The sequence below is a fragment of the Trichechus manatus genome, unplaced genomic scaffold, assembly GCF_000243295.1.
Source record: "Trichechus manatus latirostris isolate Lorelei unplaced genomic scaffold, TriManLat1.0 scaffold00091, whole genome shotgun sequence".
Taxonomy (NCBI): Eukaryota; Metazoa; Chordata; class Mammalia; order Sirenia; family Trichechidae; genus Trichechus; species Trichechus manatus.
In genome coordinates this window covers 408,754-417,388 of record NW_004444027.1, presented here as the reverse complement: position 1 = coordinate 417,388, position 8,635 = coordinate 408,754, and the positions used below count along the sequence as shown (strand labels likewise).

The following is an 8,635-nucleotide window of genomic DNA, read 5'->3' as shown; positions in this document are numbered from 1 at the left end:
TCCAATAAATCTTCAACAATTCTCTCTCTATTTTCTGTTATCTCCCCCCATTCTGGTACTCCAATCACTTGTAGGTTATTCCTCTTGATAAAGTCCCACAGAATTCTTAGGTTTTCTTCATTTTTTAAAATCTTTTTATCTGATTTTTCCTCACGTAAGTTGGTGTCAAGCGCTTTGTCTTCAATCTCACTAATTCTAACTTCCACTGGCTCAATTCTGCTCCTATGACTTTCTATTGAGTTGTCTAATTCTGAAATTTTATTTTATTTTATTTAGTTTAAATGCATTTTATTTTTAGACAACCTACAAGACATGTCATTTTTTCCTTTAGAAAAAAAAATGCCTCTGCTCCAAATAAATTGAGATCAAAATAAATGAAGAGCTCAAGATGACATCAGTGCCATTTGTCTAAGTCCTGGTGTTGTGTGGATGAACAGCAGCAGCCAGTTAGGATGATAAAACCAAATAATTACCAAATCTATTACTGTAAAAACAAAGAAGATTGTATTAATGCTTTTTCAATGTGAAAAGAACTGACTTTTTCTAGGCTGCAGATATATTCGCTCATTCAATCTGGGCTGCCACAAAGACAGACAGAAAGTGCAGGGAGTTTTTTGCATCCTAGTGCAAGCCAAAATAACAACAGCAAATTGTTCAAGGTCTATCGGTGGATGAAGTGAAATTTTATTGTTAATCCTTTGGATTTTTGTTTGCTGTCTCTCTATGGATTCTTGCAGCCTGTTAAATTTGTCATTATGCTCTTCTCTAATCCTCTTAAGTTCCTTCATTGCTTTGTCTGTGTGTTCCTTGGCTTGTTCTGCATTTTGCATGAACTCCTTCCTGATCTCTTGAAGAGTTCTGTTTACTAATCTTTTGTATTCTACTTCTGATAATTCCAAGAAGTTCTCTTCCTCTGGCAAATATCTTGATTCTTTGTTTTGGGAGCTTGCGGAAGCCATCATCGTCTGCCTCTTTATATGATTTGATATTGAATGTTTTCTCTGAGCCATCAATAAATTATTATATTTATTTCTTTTATGTTTGCTGACTGTGTCCTAGCTTCTTGTTTTGTTTTCATATGCCCAAATAGGCTGCTCATGTGAGCTAGTTTGATTAATAGTACCTATGAAGCTCTAACGTCCTGTCACCAGGTGGTTAGATCTGTTACTAGGTATGTGAGCCCAGGAGTCCATTCACTTTTCTTGTATGTATTCAGCTCAGGTGTCCAGATAGTTGTCACCAAGAGTGTGGTACAGGCTCTCACCTACAATCCTAGATGGGCAGGGGTGACTAGTGTAGGGACAGATATCTGGCTGCAGTAGGAGGTCACATGCTGAGCAAGGTAGGGGGCTTATGGCTTCCCTTGAGTGTCTGGGAGGAAAGCATGTCTGTTTCCTAGAATGCATAGGTGGGTGGGTTTTTCAGCCAGACTATGGGCACCCAATGCTGTTGGCTGTAAGGACAGGGAGGCGCCACTTATTCTTGGACTCCTGTCACAGGTGGCTTGGTGGCATGGGTGGAGCCACCAGTCTTCAGGCCCCCAACATGGGTAGGTGAGGACCCTACTTAATGGGTAAAGCAGTGTCAAATGTCACAAACATCCTACTTCACCATATAGCTGATACAGTTGAAGTCAGGTTTCAGGTATATACCCTGTTGTACTGTGGTAATGAGGGCCTATGCTGTTGAAGTGGGCTCACACAGGTCTATGCAAGGGTGAAAGGCATTCAAAGTCCATGGACCACTTATGCCTGTGCCTAGGCAAAGGTGCTGTGCCTACCCTGAGTTCCTGGCTTAGGGGAGCTGGCAGATTATTTTTTCCTGTTTGTTAATTTTTTACCTCTCCAAGGCTGGGAGAATGGCTCAGGTGTGTGACAGGTCCTACTTCTGGCCCAGGGGACTTGGCAATTGCTGAAGCTGGCCCAGGATCCTGTGCAGAGTGGGGAGGGGGTAGGTAAATGGGAGAGAGGTTTTTCCCAAAGGTGGTGTTTTTCATGCGTGCGTAGGTCAGATGCATGTACTCATCTTTTGCCAGCTGAACACTACTTTTCACTGGTTCTGGAGGCCAGAGTAGACTTTCTGCCATTCGGTCTCTCCCAAGTGGAAAATGCCTCCCGAGTGCCACTGCTTGCCTCACCGTGCACACCAGCTGATCTGGCCTGAAGGGTGCTGGCTCCCACCTGGTCAGGTCTGGCAACTCCTCTCTATTTAGCAGATGAATGGATAAACAAAATGTAGTATATACATAGAATGGAATATTACTCAGCCATAAAGAGAAATTAGGTAAGTCCTAATGCATGCTACAACATGAATGAACCTTAAAAACATCATGCTGAGTGAAGTAAGTCAGTCACAAAAGGATAAATACTATATGATCTCACTTATATGAAATAAGCAAATATATAGAAACCAAGGATTATTATAAACTGTCTCTCCCTCCCCCTGCTACTCAGTCTGATTCCTCAGCTTTGCCTGTGATGTTCAGGGTTCCTAGATTGTCACACATAATTGAGTCACTTGTTTTTTTTTTGGTCTTTTTTGCAAGAGGGACCAAAGGAAGCATCTGACTACTCCTCTATCTTGGCCCTGCCTCTAAGTTGTCTTAAATTTTAAGAGAAACCATTATTTTATACACCACTAGAAGGAAAAAAAAGGAGCCCTGGTGGCACAATGGTTAAGCACTTGGCTGCTAACTGGAAGGTTGGTGGTTTGTACTCACTAGCGTCTCCATGGGAGAAAGAGCTGGCATTCTCCTCCCATAAAGATTACAGCCTAGAAAGCCATATAAGGCAGTCTACTCTGTCATATGGAGTCAGTATTAGTTAAAATTGACTCAATACACCTAACAACAGGAGAAAAAAATTGCCAGTTAAACTATGGCTCAAAGTTTTCTTTTTTCTGTTGATTGTAATTTTCATCCTGATTTCAAATATGTGAAATATTTTTTTAAATGTTTTGAAAGCATGAAAGGCAATGTATTTTATTTTTTAAAAAAATTGTAATGAAAATATGTACCACAAAACCTTCACCAATTCAACCATTTCTACATGTACAATTCAGTGACATTGATTACATTCTTCATGTTGTGCAACCTTTACCACTATCCTTTTCCAAATTGTTCTACTACCATTAACATAAACTCAATGTCTCCTAATCAAAACTCCCCCTTCTCTCCTTCCTCTCACCCCTGGTAACAACTAATAATCCTTGATTTCTATATATTTGCTTATTTCATATACTATGTAGTATTTATGCTTTTGCGACTCACTTCACTCAGCATGATGTTTTGAAGGTTCATTCATGTTGTAGCATGTATTAGGACTTACTTAATTTCTCTTTATGGCTGAGTAATATTCCATTATATGTACACACTACATTTTGTTTATCCATTCATCTTTTGGTGGATGTTTTGATTATTTCCACCTTTTGGCTATGGTAAAAAATGCTGCACTGAACATTGGAGTACAGGTTGAAAAGCAATACATTTTCAAAAGATCATTCTGTCTGCTCAATTGAGAATAGACTATAGGGGAGGTTATTGCAATAAAACAGGCAAGAGATACTTAGAGCAGATGGATGTGTGAGAAATGCTGGATATGTCTGGAGTGACAAATAAAAAAGTCAATGCTTTTGGTCTTGGCAAAAGTGAGTTGTCATTTACTAAAATGGGAGAAACTATGCACGTATGCAAGGAGCAGATTTGGTGGGGGACAACTGGAACTTTTAGACATGATAAAGTTAAGAGTCCTTTTAGACATTCAAAGAGTATGTGAGTAAGTATGTGCGTGTGCGTGTGTGTGTGTGTGTATGTGTGTGTGTATTTCAAAGGATGTTGAGGCTAGAGATATATATTTGGGAGTCATCAGCATATATCCTCTATTTTAAAATTCTGTTGTCCCATAATATAAACAGACAATTCATTATCATGTAGGTCAGTTCTTAAAGTAGGGTCCATGAATTGTTTGTTACTAATGTGCAAGATCGGAAATGTAAAAATGTAAAAAATTTTATAACATTTGACAAGGTAATAATTTCTTTGTTGAAGGTAATAACAAAACAATTGAGCTTGTATTTTATATGTCTGCCATTTTGTTTTATTTTTCTAATTTTTTTTTGTATCATACGAAGTGTCTACCTTTTGGGTAAGAATAGTCCTTCACTGTACATAGTGGGAGAATCACCACTCTAGAAGATGGCTAGAAGATTAAGACATGTAAGCTAAGACTCGCTATTCAAAATGTGATCAGTAGACCAGCAGCTTTACCCTCGGGCCCCACCAAAACCTACTGAATCAGAATCTATTTTAACTCAACCCCAGATGATTTATATACACATTAAAGTGTGAGAAGCACTGAGCTAGAGGTACAAGGTTAGGATAAAACAAACCCCTAAGTATAAAAGTTACAAAGTTAGCTTAGTGGATTTAGGAATTAACCAAAGTGAAAAGTGTTCAGTGGTAGTAATATGGTGGGAGGAGCTCTGGTGTCACAATGGTTAAGTGCTCAGCTGCTCTCCGAATGGTAGGTGGTTCCAATCCACCAGCTGCTCCAGGGAGAAAAGACCTGACCATCTGCTCCAGTAAAGATTACAACCTATGAAACCCTACGGGGCAGTTCTACTCTGTGATATAGGATCACTAGGACTCAATGGCACATAACAACACCAGTAATGGTGGCAGTGGCCAGAAGTCAAAATTCCAGCACAATGAGACAAGAATGGGAATGTATATGGAGGTTTGTTCGTGGCAGAAATTACGTTGCTTGTTTTGAGGAAAAGCATAAAAAATCAGACCCCTTTGTCCTCTAAACACACCAACGTGCCCAAGCAAGGAGCCCCAGTACCTGCTACAGAGTTCTCATCACAAACCTCCTGCCTCCTTTGTGTTCTGTGCTACACAGAGGCATTTGAACTTTGTCAGCAGGACTTTTCCTCAGCTTTTTCCAGTGATGAAATATGTATTTTCACAGGTTTCTTAGTATCTCACCGTGGGGGCAGAAGATGTCAGAATTTTGTTAACATTCTCTATATTATAGAAGGAGTATGAAAGATTTCTTGTAGACGAAAACTAGAAATTTTCCTGTGTGAGAGCTCCTGATACTTTTTACCTTTTGTCCTACACATTGTTCACTGGAAATAACCTCAATCAGTTCTTGACATAGGAGAAAGAATTTTTGGTTTTGTTTTGCTTTGTTTTTGGTTAGTGCTTGTGTGTGTGTGTGTGTGTGTGTGTGTGTGTCTGTGTGTGTGTGTGTGTGTGTGTGTGTGTCTGTGTGCGCACTACCAAAATTTAGAAAGATGGAGTGGAAAGGAGAACATCAGATGGTGGGTCATAAAATAGTTGATTCTGGTCACTGTTTTCCACTAAATGGCTTTGGAGCCATGAGTAGGTCACTTACTCTTGCACCTTCCTTCATCTTTAACATTTATAAAATGGAGAAGTGGATTAAATCATCTCTGATATAATGATCTGATTCTATGAGGGTCCTTCTGCTAGACTAAGAGTCACCATCATTGAGTCATTTATAGAGACTTAGAGACAATTATATTGTGTAATTTATTGTTGTTATTGTAAGTTGCTGTCAAGTCAGCCCTGACTCATGGCAACCTTAAGTATAACACAACAAAATGTTGTCTGGTCCTGCACCATCTCTATGATCATTGGTATGCTTGAGCCCATTGTGGCTATGAGGGTTTCCATTGTTTTCATTGGCCCTCTACTTTACCAGACATGATCTTCTTTTCTAGTGATTGGTCTTTCCTGGTGATATGTTCAAAGTAAATGAGTCAAAGTGTCACCCTTCTTGTTTCTAAGGAACATTCTGGTTTTATTTCTTCTAAGATTGATTTACTAATTCTTTAGGTAGTCCATGGTATAGCCAACATTCTTTGCCAACACGATGGTTTAAACACATCAATTCTTCTTCCATCTTTTTCCTTTTTCAATATTAAACTTTAGCGTGCATATACTGCAAAAATTAGACTGGTAAAAAGTGATAAATTTCTATTTATTGGTATTTAGTTGTGCATGGGGTCTCCATGAGTAGGGGGCCAACTCAATAGCAGCTAACAACAACAGTAGTGATGATGGTGGCTGGGTATGAATGAAGTTTCTCTGAGGACACTGATAAATTTCTATTCTCAAGGTAGTGAGAAAAAATTTCAGCACAATTTCTATGTTCTACTCTAATCCAGATCTTCAGTGTCTTTGAATAAACGTTCTGTCTCAGAGGCTCATGATCTATCTGTCTGAGGTGGTGATGTTGTGGACTATTAAATTAAATTCAAATGTACTTATTAAATAATAATACTTGTCAGTAGCATCATATTTTAAAATAGCACATTCTTCACAATGTTTGGGAACATCAGAGAGTCTATCTCAGCAGAATTGTCAAGGCAGATTTTCTCAATATGGCATTGATTATCTAAATCAAAAGGGACATACGCTGCCAGAGTCCTGGGAAGGATGGCTGTGAAAGCACAAATACTCAGCTTCCTCTCCCTTCCTTCTCACCAGAATTGGCTAATATGAACAAAGAAATACAAAAGTGGAAGAAAACCTTGATTAGTGATGGAAACTAAGGAGGAGTGCAGGTCATTACCTCAGAAGGCAGGGTCTCCTAGGTGGATGGAAATAGTGTGTGAAATTGTCATGAAGGCATAACACAATTCTTTTCCATGGACAACGCTGCAAAATCACAAGGAGATAAAATAGACTCAATGTATGGAATTATGGGTAGGGTATGAGGGAGAAAGAGGAAGACAGAGAGGAGAGAGAGAGAGAAGGAGAGGGAGGGAGAGAGAGATTTCTTTTTGCACTTGAAATACCTTTAGAAGTGGCTACACTTGGAAGTTCTAGGAGAGGCTGCCACACTAAATGGAACTGCTAGTATTCTCCCAGACTCAGTTTCTTCCAGAATGTTTTAGATCGCTTCCCTTGCTGTAGGGATCCTTGTTGAACACTATAGTGCTCTCCTTCAGTGAGATAGGCAGTAACACCAGTCAAAAGGCTGATCTGGTCACAAAGTATATCTAAGATGGAGGCTTGGTTGAAGAGAACCTGGAGAGAACTGAGAGGTACAAAACGTCTCTGTGATATAACATTTTCAGTAAACACAGAGAAGAAGCTACACAAAAGAAAAATTTGCCTGCTGAGACTGTGCCCAGAATCAATTCCCTCTCCATCATCCTCATGCCACTAGGTAATGGATCTGAAGAATTTAAATGAACTGACATCATCCAACCTTCAGACAAAGACATGGGAGAATTCTAATGTTAGATAAATAGTATGGAGAGTCAGAGAGAATCTAGCTGTACTTTTTTGAGAGTAAATACCAAAGCAGGCCAGACATAGCCTCATTCAAAGATGAAGAGTAGACCCTTAAATTAAACAAAAATTAGTAATGCATAGTCCAATAATTTTAGATATTATTTTCTAAAAGGTGCCTATATGTGTGTGTATGGAGCCCTGGTGGCAGAGTGGTTCAGAGCCATAGCTGCTAGTCAAAAGGTCGGTAGTTCAAATGCACCATCTGCTCCTTGGAAACCCTATAGGGTAGTTCGAATCTGTCCTATAGGGTGACTATGAGTCTGAATCAACTCAACGGCAATGTGTTTGATGTGTGTCTGTAGGGTGGAGGAAGGGAAAAGTTTAGAAAATAGAAAAGAGGTAAAAAAATGAAGTAAGTGAGGGGAATTGTGAGTAGGATAGGAGGAAAGAAGTACCTAACATATAGTAAATGCACATTTAGTGCTATTTTTTATTATAGTTACATACAAATGTATAGAAAAATTGAATATATGTATTTTAAATATATCTTGGTGATGACATTACTTGTACTTTGATTTCTCTATACCTTTTGATAGTTTCTAAATTTTCTACAACAAATAAACCTGTCCTTCATAATCAGAAAAATTAAGATATATGTGGAAAAAAGAAAAGAATAACTCACAGTTTCCTAAGTTATGTTAAAAAAAACTCAACTGTATTATTTATGAGACATAGCTAAAATTTAGTGACTCAGGATTAAGAGTAAAAATTTGTAGAAAGATGAATAAAGCTACTGCAAAACAAAACAAAACAAAAAAAAAACGGGCAGTGGTGCAATATCAATATCAAATTTTCAAAGAAAATTCATTAAAAGAGATATGGAGAACCTTTTTTTAAATAAAGTCCACAAACATGTCATAATAGTCTTGAAGTTTTGTATTTCAGATAACATATCATCAGAATACATATATAAATTCTTTGTGTATACAAATTTTCAAAGAAATCAAATGGAAGACAAAAGTAGTTGGAGATTTTAACACACTTGTTCAAATCCACCAGCCACTCCTTGTAAACCCTGTGGGGCAGTTCCACTCTGTCCTATAGGGTCACTATGAGCTGGAATTGATTTGACAGCAACGGGTTTCATTTTGGGTTTGGTCTCAGTTTTTAATAGAATTGCTATGCAAAATATAGTGATAAAGAAGTTCTGGTGTTGGGTCTAAAAATCCATGCACAGAGGAAAAAAAATCAATTACATGGAAACTGAATAATACCCTGCTTACATATCACTGGGTAATAGAAGAAATCAGAGATGGAATCAAAAAATTGCTAGAATCAAATGAGAATGAAAACACATCATACCAAAAC

At 38.2% G+C, this 8,635-nt stretch overlaps 1 non-coding gene across 1 annotated transcript; it reads right to left on the bottom strand.

Moving 5' to 3' along the window:
- Window positions 1–552: 552 nt before the first annotated feature.
- On the bottom strand, window positions 553–677 carry LOC111821595 (small nucleolar RNA SNORA31). The gene has a single exon (XR_002824961.1). It is a non-coding gene; the product is annotated as a small nucleolar RNA SNORA31 (small nucleolar RNA).
- Window positions 678–8,635: the final 7,958 nt, after the last annotated feature.